Source organism: Petaurus breviceps, unplaced genomic scaffold (assembly GCF_028583685.1).
Source record: "Petaurus breviceps papuanus isolate PSGF00001 unplaced genomic scaffold, PetGlider_PUasm1.0 90491, whole genome shotgun sequence".
Classification (NCBI taxonomy): Eukaryota; Metazoa; Chordata; class Mammalia; order Diprotodontia; family Petauridae; genus Petaurus; species Petaurus breviceps.
Genome location: NW_027187263.1, coordinates 3,162,737 through 3,174,497, shown reverse-complemented (window position 1 = coordinate 3,174,497; position 11,761 = coordinate 3,162,737). Strand labels below are relative to the sequence as shown.

At 38.6% G+C, this 11,761-nt stretch overlaps 1 pseudogene; it reads left to right on the top strand.

The window, feature by feature from the left end:
- The first annotated feature begins 4,215 nt into the window (after positions 1–4,215).
- LOC138141809 (protein YIF1B pseudogene) overlaps positions 4,216–11,761 on the top strand; it is an 11,890-nt pseudogene continuing 4,344 nt past the window's right edge.

Sequence of the window (11,761 nt, the reverse complement as noted above, 5' to 3'; positions counted from 1 at the left end):
CAATCTAGTAGAAGATTGGGTTTCATTCATGAAATTGTTGGCGGGTGCTATTTGCAGTAAAAGTGTGAAGTAAACAGTCTCGGGTGGAAATTTAGCTCAATGTTGAAAATCAATGGCGCAGGAAGGAGCTGGCAGCTTCGCAAAGCGTGCTCAGGGGGCACAAACCCCTTTGACACCATATTCATTTTCTTGGATAAACTCATTGAGCCACCCAATTTGTCGGGATGACTAAACTCTCAAATGGGCTGATTTAACAACTCCTTTCCTACCAGAGAAAAACCTTTTCAGTCTGATTAGACTGAAGCAATCTAGGTGGAAATATTGGTTCCCACAGATTTCTATTGGCTTTGATGATAAAACCTTCTGCCTCATCTATTTCCTTTTGATCTGATTGAAAAAGGTTGCTGTGAGAGGACAGGACAAGCCTCCTTCAATGACAGGCTCCTGGATACAGCTGTGGCTTGTTAGGGCCACAAGAAAGGGAAAGGCACCAGAATGTTTCCATTTTCATCCCATCCTTTAGTTAATATTATATTGCTGAGAAAACTGACAGCCACACAAACACCAAAGATTTTGTTCATTCTTAAGTTTCACATGGCTGGTGTGGATTGCTGGGCTGCAGGTCTGGCTGAAAATTTCCAGGAAATACAGACTGAAAGCTAATAAATGAGACCTTCCAACCCTTTTCTATGTCAACAGTTTTGAAGGGGAGTAATCTGCCTTTGAATCAGGTCTACAACGGACAAACCATCTGGATAAATGAAGGTGATTATCTAGGGTGGAAAGAGGTTGGGGAGAATCTGAATGATCTGGGGGGAGAAAACTCACTGGTCTCAATTATCCAGATTATGTGCCTGCTTGGATATAAGGTTAGTGGGGCAAAGGACATTCTAGAATTCCTACAGCTGATACAGGGTATCCTAAATGTGACTCTTAGCACTTTCCATTAAGGAAATAAGGAGGACCTCATTTTTATAAGGTGTTAACGAAGCCTGGCTGAGTAGCCCAATTGAAAAATCAAACATGCCCCAACACTTCCTGTTTCTAAGAGCTCTATTAATATGCTTGGCTTCCCGTTTCATAAAAATGCAGATGATTTATTACATATCATGGTGCAGTCCAACTTCTCTCTAAAATTCATGTTTTCTACTTTAATAATGCCTGGCACGTAGCATTTACTCAACGAATACTTGTTAATCTAAATTTACTTTATTGTTACTTTCCATGCAAAGAATTGGGGCACAGGGGTGGTAGACATAAAGACAATTTCATCTAGTCCAGGAGTGAGGAATCTGTGGCCTCGAGACTGTCTGTGGCCCTCTAGGTCCTCAAGTGTGGCCCATCCTCAAAGGGTTGCACTTGGGGACCTAGAGGGCCACAGGTGGCCTCAAGACCTCAGGTTCCCCACCCCTGATCTAGTCTATGACAATCCACTATACAACTGAAGAGGAATGATGCCTGAACTGATAAGACATACCTAAACTGCTGAGCAAAAAAAAATAAATATCTTTGGAATATCACAATTTTTATATTTCTCAAGTCATTTCCCCTTTTCTCATTTTTTTGCTCCAGGCTTTGACAAAAAGGTAACTCTTCTCTTGGCCAAGGCAAGTTCCTCCCCTTTCCCATGAATGCATATGGGTTTCATAACATTAGAATCTTTGCTTTCCATAGTAATTCAAAATAAACATAATGTTTTACAATTGTGATTAGTATTGGTCAGGTTTTTAAAATTTTTATCACTTTATGCAAATGTCAAATCTGTGACTCCAAGACCCCACATCTTCTGTAATTCCCTGCTATTGATTTTTGTATTGTTGATTGTATTCCCTGTAGTAAATGTCCCTAGGTATAAGGGAAAAATATGAGTTTTGGATAGAAGAGTCTAAAACATAAATAAAGTAAATTTGTGTCCTTCTTCCCCTGTATAGACCCAGGACAGTTAAAAGCAAGACAAGAAAGAGATAACAAGCAAATCTTTTCAGCTTGAATCTAGATAGAATGGCAGTGCATTTGGATTGACGAGTCCAATGGGGGAGGCTTTGTAGAGCAATGAAAAGGGTTGGTTTCAGCATCAGAAGACCTAGGTTTGGTGCTAGCTCTGCTGCCACCTGCTACCATGTATGAGCATCAATAAATCCCTTCACCTCTCTGGGTCTCAGTTTCCTTATCTGTAATGCAATTGGACTAGGAAACCTCTAAGGTTTCTTTCAGCTCTAAGTCTATGACGCTATGAACATTATATCACCAAGTCATCCATCATTCTTACATAAAAAACAAATTCTGTAGAATTTTCTGGAATTTTACCTGGCCTTGTTCTAAAGAGAGTCAAGGCCTTTTACCTGTCTAAAGATTTCTCTGTCTCTCTCTCCCTTTCTCTGTCTGTTTTTATCTTCCTTGTCTCTGTCTGTCTGTCTCTTTTACTTCTATAACTGCCTTTAAAAAAAAGAAAAGACTATGGAAGCATTTTGTTTTCGGATGACTGAAGGATGAAATGTAATACAATGGGAAAAGCATTCTCTAGAATCAAAGAACCTGGGTTTAAATCCTTCTTCTGATGCTTATTAACTTTGTGACCTTGTTCATTGCGTCACTGAACTTCCCTGGGCCTTCATTTCCTCATCTATAAAATGAAAAAATTGAACAAGATGACTCCAAGTTCCTTTTCAGTTCTAGATCTGTGATACATTCCAACAAATCCCTAGTCTAAACCCTTCATCCAGTACATTACACTCTAAACCCACAAAAAAATAAAAAACCAACAAAAAAAGTTAATGGACTTTGACAGTACAGCATACTCACATGGACCATTGTAATTGACCAGAGACTTTTTGCCCCTCACTATTCACTTTCTTTTCATAGTTGTAGTCATGAATATCATGTCTCTACTTTGTCTCCACTTTCTTCATTCTGCTATTTCCTTAAAGTTTTCCCATTTCTTTGAATTCCTTTTGCCATCTCTTATAATATAACTTTCCAATATATTTGTAATTCATAATTTGTTTGGCTATTGCCCAGTGAGTATATGTTTTCTTATCAGCTTATTATGATCACTGATAATGCTGTTATGAACATTTTTTGTATATATGATTTTTTTCTTGTTCCAATAGAGGGGTTTGCTGTGTCAAAATGCAGGTAGGTGGTATAGGGAATAGGAGCTAAACCTAGAGTCAGGAAGACTTAAGTGAAAATGTGGTCTCAGACATTTACTAGCTGTATGAACCTGTGTGAGTCTCAACCTCTGACTGCCTCAGTTTACTCAACTGTGAAATGGAGACAATTATAGCACCTATCAAATGAGATAATAACTTAGTACAGTGCCTGGCACATAGTTGATGCATAATAAATGCTTGTTCCCTTTCCTCTTCAAAAGGTTTAAACAGTTTAATTTCCTTTGTATAATTCCAAGTTGTTTTCTAAAACAGTTGAACCAATCATAGATGCACCAGATTGGTGGCCAATCTGCCCATAGCCATACCAACAAGGCCAACCCCTTTCCTTGTGTCTCTGAGCACTTGTCATCCCTTCCCACTTCTCCCAGGAGTTTGTTTTCTCTATGACCTGCCTTTCCTCTAATCCTTCCTGATATCTACAAATATTTCTACTCTCTTCCCTTTAAAAAACAACCTACATTTGAAGCACCCAACCCCTCAAGTCATCACTATTGTCCTTTGTTTCTCCTTCTTTTTACAACTTCACTGCAAGAAAAAGACTTCTACATTACTGTCTTTTTCACTTTTCAATCCCTTTCAATGAGGCTTGTGAACCCACCACTCAAATGAAATTCTTCTCTCCCAGGTTATTAGCCATCCTTTACTTGCTCAACCCTATAGCCTTTCCTCAGTCTTCCTCCTTCATTGACCCTCTGCAGCTTTTGATATTCTTGACCAACAGTTTGAATACTTTTTGGTCTCAGGACTACTTTACACTCTTAAAAATTATTGAATACCCTCACTCAAAATGCTTTTGTTTATATAGGTTATGTCTATTAACAGTTACCATATTCAAAATTAAAATGCCTTAGTATTATAATGAGCATTTTTTAATAGTGGAGCAGGCAAACACCAACACCAGTATTCCCCACATGACCCAGAATAGCAAGAAGAACCAGCAGACTCTAGTTCCAAGAACCACTACATGCACCAAGCATCCTCCAGTGGCCAGACATGCAAGTGATTCAGTGTATCCTTGTGGATACGAAAATATCCTAAGCATATGCCAGACATAAGCAGTAGGACCCCAGCTCAGCACCAGGTAAACTGCCAGACCCCTACAGTCTCCAGCAATGCCAGTCACCCCCACACTTACCCCCTCAACAGAGCACCAGACACAAAGGTCCCCCGTGGGCCTCAGGGCAACATCAGTGCAGCATCAGGTAAACAGCCAGGGCCTGCAATTCCTGGCACAAGAAGTCTAAGACAGTGCCCTTCCATCCAGGGAGCAGAATTCAAGTTTCAAAGAAAGGGAAAAGGTCCAAAAAGATGAATAAACAACAACAAGAAGAAAGAATCCGACTATGGAAAGCTACTATGGTGACAGGGAAGATCAAGACACAAGCTCAGAAGAGAACAACAATGTCAAAACATCTACAGGCAAAACCCCAAAGCAAAATAGAAAGTGTTCCCAAGCCCAGCAACAACTCATGGAGGAATTCAAAAAGGGGCGTTAGAATCATTTAAGAGAAGTAGAAGAAAAATTGGGGAAAAAAAAGAGAGTGATGCAAGAGAAATATGAAGAAAGAGTCGACAGCTTGAAAAAAGAAAACAAGTGCTTAGAAAGTAGAATTGGCCAAATGGAAAAGGAATACAAAAATTCACCAAAGAAAACAACTTCTTAAAAAGTACAATTGGCCAAATGGAAAAAGAAGTATATATAAAAAAAGAAAACAACTCCTTAAAAGTTAGAATTAGAAGTGGAAGCTAAAGAAGACATCAAGAATCAATCAAACAAATTCAAAAGAATGAAAAAGATAGAAGAAAATGTAAAATATCTCATTGGAAAAATAACTGACCTAGAAAATTGATCCAAGAGAGACAATGTCAGAATCATTGGACTACCTGAAAGCTGTAATCAAAAGGAGGACTTGGGCAGCATCTTCAAGAAATTATCAAGGAAAATTGCCCTGCTGGAACCAGAGGGCAAAATAGGCATTGAAAGAATCCACTAATCACCTAAGTAAAGAAATCCCAAAATAAAAAATCCAAGAAACATTATACCTAATTACAGAATTATCAGGTCAAGGAAAAAATACTGCCAAAAAGAAACAATTCAAATACCATGGAACCATAATAAAAATTACACAGGATTTAGCAGCTGCAACATTAAAGGATAAGAGATCATGAACATGATATTATAGAAGTCAAAGGAGCTAAGACTACAACCAAGAATCATCTACCTAGAAAAATTAAGCATAATACTCCAAAGGAGAAAAAAAAAATAGTCATTCAATGAAATAAAAGGATTTCAAGCTTTCACAAGGAGAAGACCAGAATTGAACAAAAAATTTTAGCTACAATATCAAGACACAAGAGAATCCTGAAAAGTAATTCAGTGGAACTGAACTTTTTACATCCCTACATGAGAAGATGATGCTTACAATTCTTAAAAATTGTACCACTAATAGCACAGCTAGATGGGTGCAGAAGAAAGGGAGAGGTAGAATAGAATAAATTATTTCATATTAAGAGGCATGAAAAAGCAATACACTGGAGAAAAAGATGGGATGGTGGGCTATGAACACCCTTCAGCCTTATTCTAATCAATATTGCTTCAAAGAGGTAATAATATATACAAATAAGTTAAATATAGAAATCTATCTTACCTGACAGGAAAGTAGGAGGGGAGGAGATTAAGTAAAGGGAGAAGGGTAGGACTCACTGAAGAGAGGGCGGACCAGGGGAGGCAGAAGATAGAAGCAAAACACTGTTGAGGAGGGAAGGGGTGAAAGGAGAGAAAGGACAACCAGGGAAAATAGGGTGGAGGGAAATACATAGGTAATAATCATAACTGTGAATATGAATGGATTGAACTCTCCCATAAAACAGAAGCAGATAATAGAGTGGATCAAAAAAAAAGCCAGAATCCTACAATATATTGTTTACAAAAACATACCTGAAGCAGAGACACACACAGAATAAAGATAAGCGGCTGGAGCAAAATCTATTACGCTTCAACTGAAGTTAAGAAAAAAAAAGTGGGGGTAGAAATCCTGATCTCAGAAAAATCAAGAGCAATTTAATTTAAAGAAATAAGGAAGGAAACTATTAAAAGGTACCACAGACAATGAAGTAATATCAATACTAAATATGTTTGTACCAAGTGGTATAGCATCCAAATTCTTAAAAGACAAGTTAAATGAGTTACAGGTTCATGGTCAAACAAGAAATAGAGGGCATTATGAAATAGAAAATAGATAATTTTGATTGTATTAAATTAAAAGGCTTTTGCATGAGGGAGGAGCCAAGATGGTGGCTTGGGAACAGGAAAACTCCCTGTGCTCCCCCCATAACTACCTCAATTACCTATAAAAATGACTCTAAACAAAGTTTAGGGCTATAGAACCTACAAAGTAACAGAAAGAAACAAATCTCCCACTGAAGACAGCACAGCAGGGGGACAGGAAGGGTTCATTGCAGCTCGCTGGGAGCAGAGCCCAGCCCCGCATGAGCCCTGTTTTGACCTCAGGGAAGCCTGACCAGCCACTGCTAGAGGGATTTCAGGAGAGTGAATCACCAGCAGCTGGGGCAGTTTCCAGAATTATCAACCCATAAATGCCAAACACAAAGTTAGAAGTCAGTGGATTTTGAGAACAGGAGGTCCAGGTGTGTGGTCCAGCCTCTGCGCCACAGAGGGAGAAGAGGCTGAGGCATGGTAGCCGCTCCTGCATAACTGCTTCAGAGCTCCTGGCCTGGAGATTGTTGGGGGACCAAGTGACCAGTCTGAGGGGTAATCACTTTTGCTTTAAACTGCTTGGATATGGATTGCTGTCTAGGGTGGAGGTCCTGGGGTGCATGACCCGTGTGCAAGAACCAGTGGAGATTTCTGAGAGGGCACCCAACTAATAGCTCCAGCAGCTCTGAAAACTCCACAGATTTGGGACAAAGCTCTCCTCTCTGGAAGAAGAGTTCTACTGTGGCAAAAAGCTTCAAAGTCAAACAATTGAATGGCAACATGAGCAAGCAAAGCAATCTGACTTTGGATTCCTTTTGGAGGGACAAAACGGATCAAAGCATAGAACAGGAGGAAAACAATGAAGTTAGAACTCCTACATCAAAAGCTTCCAAGAAATATATGAACTGGTTACAGGCCATAGAGGAGTTTAAGAAGGATTTTGAAACCCAAATAAGAGAAACGGAGGAAAAATTGAGAAGAGAAATGAGAATGATGCGAGAAAATCAGGAAAAGAGAGTCAACAACCTGACTGAAGAAAATAACACCTTAAAAATAGAGCAACTCAAATGGCAAAAGAGGCTCAAAAAGCCAATGAGGAGAAGAATTCGTTAAAAAGACAAATATGCCAGATGGAAAAAGAATTTCAAAAGCTCACTGAAGAGAATCATTCCTTCAGAATTAGATTGGAGCAAATAGAAGCTAGTGACTTTATGAGAAAACAAGATACTATTTTTTTTTAAGCAATTGGGGTTAAGTAATTTGCTCAAGGTTACACAGCCAGTTATTTCTGGGTATGGTGCTAAGTGTCTGAGCCCGGGATTTGATCTCCAGGTCATCCCAACAGTGGAGCCAGTGCTCTTACTCGCTGAGCCACCTGGCCACCCCTAAGCAATTGGTGTTAAGTAACTTGCTCAAGGTTACACAGCCAGGTGTTTCTGGGTGGGTGCTAAGTGTCTGAGCCCGGGATTCGATCTCCAGGTCATCCTGACACTGGAGCCGGTGCTCTTACTTGCTGTGCTACCTGGCCACCCGAAATCAAGATACTATTAAACAGATCCAAACAAATGAAAAAATACAAGGCGATGTGAAGTATCTTAGTGGGAAAACCACTGACCTGGAAAATAGATCCAGGAGAGATAATTTAAAAATTGCTGGACCACCAGAAAGCCATGATCAAAAAAAGAACCTAAAAGTCATCTTTCAAAAAATTCTAAAGGAAAATTGTCCCAGTGTTTTAGAACCAGTGGACAAAACAGAGTTTGAAAGAATACACTGATCACCTCTTGGAAAAGATCCCCAAAAGAAAACTCCTAGGAATATTATAGCCAGGTTCCAGAATTCCCAGATCAAGGAGAAAATATTACAAACATCCAAGAAGGAACAATTTGAATATTGTGGAAACACAATCAGGATAACACAGGATCTGGCAGCTTCTACACTGAGGGATCAAAGGGTTTCGAATATGATATTCTGTAGGTCAAAGGAGCTGGGATTAAAACCAAGAATCACCTACCCAGCAAAACTGAGTATCATGTTTCAGGGGGAAATATGGTCATTCAATGAAATAGAGGACTTTCAAGCATTCTTGAAGAAAAAAACAGAGTTGAATAGAAAATTTGACATTCAGATACCAGAAGCAAGAGAAGCATGAGAAGGCAAACAGGGAAAGAAATCATAAAGAACTTATCAAAATCTAACTATTTACATTCCTACTTGGAAAAAAATGATAATTATAACTTATGAAACTTTTCTCAGTATGAGAATTGTTGGAGGGAATATAAATGTGTGTACATATATACATATATATATATGTACATATACATACTTATGTCTATATAGGAGGTTATTTGGCCATATGAATACATATATGAGTATGTGTATATATGTGTACAGGTATACATAGACAGGAGGCACAGGACCAATTGAAAAGGAAGGGATGATACTTAAAAGGTGAAATTGAGAGGTGAGAGAGGAATATAATGAGAGGAGATGGGGAGAGACAGAATGGTGTAAACTATCCCATATAGAAGAGGCAAGGGAAAACTGTTACAATGGAGGGGAAGAACAGGAGGGCAAAAGAGAATGGGTCAAACTTACCCTCATTGAATTTGGCTTAGGGAGGGAATGACATATACACTAAATAGGGTATCTCGCCCTACAGAAGAATAGGGGGGAAGGGGATGATGGAGGGGTGGGCAGGTTGGGGGGGGGAGGAAGTTGGAAGCACACACTTTTGAAAAGTGACAGGGAACAAATGGGGGGCAGGATAGGATGGAGGGAAATATAATCAATCTTTCACAATATATCCACTATGAAAATGTTTTATGTAGCTACACATGTACAACCTATATTGAATTGCTTATCTTCCCAGTAAAAGTGGGTGATGAGGGAGGAAGGGAAAGAATCTGGGATTCAAAGTTTTAAAATCAAATGTTTAAAATATATATATATATATATATTTTTTTTTTTCACATGCAACGGGGAAATAAGATATACAGGCACTGGGGTATAGAGATCCATCTTGCCCTATTGGAAAGTCAGAGTGGGGATGGGGGAAGATATAAGAGAGAGAAGATTGGCGGAGGGGGTATACAGTGGGATCACTGTTTTGGGGTGGTGGGTAGGGGAAAGATAGGAAGAAAATCTGTAACTCAAAATCTTGTGGAAATGAATGATGTAAACTAAAAATAAACATAAAATTTAATTTAAAAAATTAAATGCTTTTACATAAACAAAACCAAAGCAACCCAGATTAGAAGGAAAGCAGAAATCTGAGAAACAATCTTTACATCAAGTGTCTCTGATAAAGGCCTCATTTCTCAAATATACAGATAACTGAGTCAAATTTATAAGAACAGAAGTTATTTTCCAATTGACAAATGGTCAAAGGATATGAACAGTCAGTTTTCAGATGAAGAAATCAAAGCTATCTATAGGCACATGAAGAAGTGCTTTAAATCATTTCTGACTAGAGAAATTCAAATTAAAACAATTTTTCAGGTACCACCTCACACCTAGCAGATTGGTTAATAAAAAAAAAAGGAAAATGATAAATGTTTGAGAGAATATGGGAAAATTTGGACACTAATGCATTGTTGGTGGAGTTGTGAATTGGGCCAAACATTCTGAAGAGCAAAGGGCTATGACATTGCATACCTTTTGATCCAGCAATACCACTACTAGGTTTGTATTCCAAAGGGATCATTAAAAAAAAAGGGAAAGGACCTACATGTGCAAAAATATTTATAGCAGCCATTTTCATGGTGGCAAAATATTGGAAACTGAGGGGATGCCCATCAGTTAGGGAATGACTGAACAAGTTTCAGTATATGAATGTAATGGAATACTATTGTGCAATAAGAAATGATGAATAGGCAGATTTCAGGAAAACCTGGAAATACTTGTAACACGAACTGATGCAAAATGAGATGAGCAGAACCAGGAAAACATTGTACACAGTATGAGCAATATTGTGGGATAATCAACTGTAAATGATTCAGCTCTTCTCAGCAACAAATGATCCAAGACAAGTAAAAAGGACTTATGAAGGAAAATGCTATCCATATCTAGATAAAGAACTGATGGACTCTGAATACAGATCGAAATATACTTTTTTCACTTTATTCTTTTTCATGCTTTTATTTTTCTTTTGATCTGTTTCTTTTTTTCACAACAGTGACTAATATGGAAATATGTTTTACATGATAGCACATGTGTAACCTATATCAAATTGCCTACCTTTTTTGGAAGAGGGTAGGGGAGGGAGGGAAGAAGAAAAATTTGGAATCATAATTTTATTAAAATGAGTGCCAAAAATTATTTTGACATGTAATTGGGGAAAAAATACTATTTCAAAAAAAAAGAAAGTGTTTTTTTATTTCATGGACCTCCCTGAAAGAGTCTTGGAAATCTCCAGGAATCCCTAGACCATACTTGGAGAACCACTGCTCTTGATTATCATCCCTCCCCCTATACCTACTCCTCTATTGGTTTCCATGACACTGTGATTTCCTGGTCATCTGCTTCTCTTTCCTTGTCAGTCTTTTTTTTTTTGCTAGCTTATCATCTATATCTTTCCAGATAATCATGGGTATACCTTAGATCTCTGTCCCGGACTCTCCTTTTTTTCTTCTCATGTTCACTATCTCTCTTGTTGATTTCATCAGCTTGCATGGGTTCAGTTATCATCTACATGCAAATGTCCTCCAAATCTATACATACAGTCCCAGTCTCTCCCCTGAACTCCATTAATTCATCTCTTCTGCTAGTGTAATAGTAATGCAATTTGAAGATCCCTTTGTATTGCTAAGCTAAGAGGTACTTAGAAGCTAGTTTCAAATTAAACCTTTGTTAAAGAAGCAGAAGTTATGAACCCCTGTTGATAATGTAACAGGAAGGGGCAGAACACAGAGGAGCTAATATGTATATAAGGAAGAGAACAAACTGGACACACAGAATTTCCTGAGGTAAACATCAAGGAGGCAGGGCAGCTGCTGCCAGAGAGAGAGGGAGGGAGTGAGGGAGAGAGGAAGGGGGAGAGAGAGAGGGAGGGAGGAAGGAAGGCATGCAGAGAATGACAGAAAGTGAGCAAGCTGAAGAAATCAACAAGAGAGATAGTGAACATGAGAAGAAAAAAAGGAGAGTCCGGGACAGAGATCTAAGGTATACCCATGATTATCTGGAAAGATATAGATGATAAGCTAGCAAAAAAAAAAAGACTGACAAGGAAAGAGAAGCAGATGACCAGGAAATCACAGTGTCATGGAAACCAATAGAGGAGTAGGTATAGGGGGAGGGATGATAATCAAGAGCAGTGGTTCTCCAAGTATGGTCTAGGGATTCCTGGAGATTTCCAAGACTCTTTCAGGGA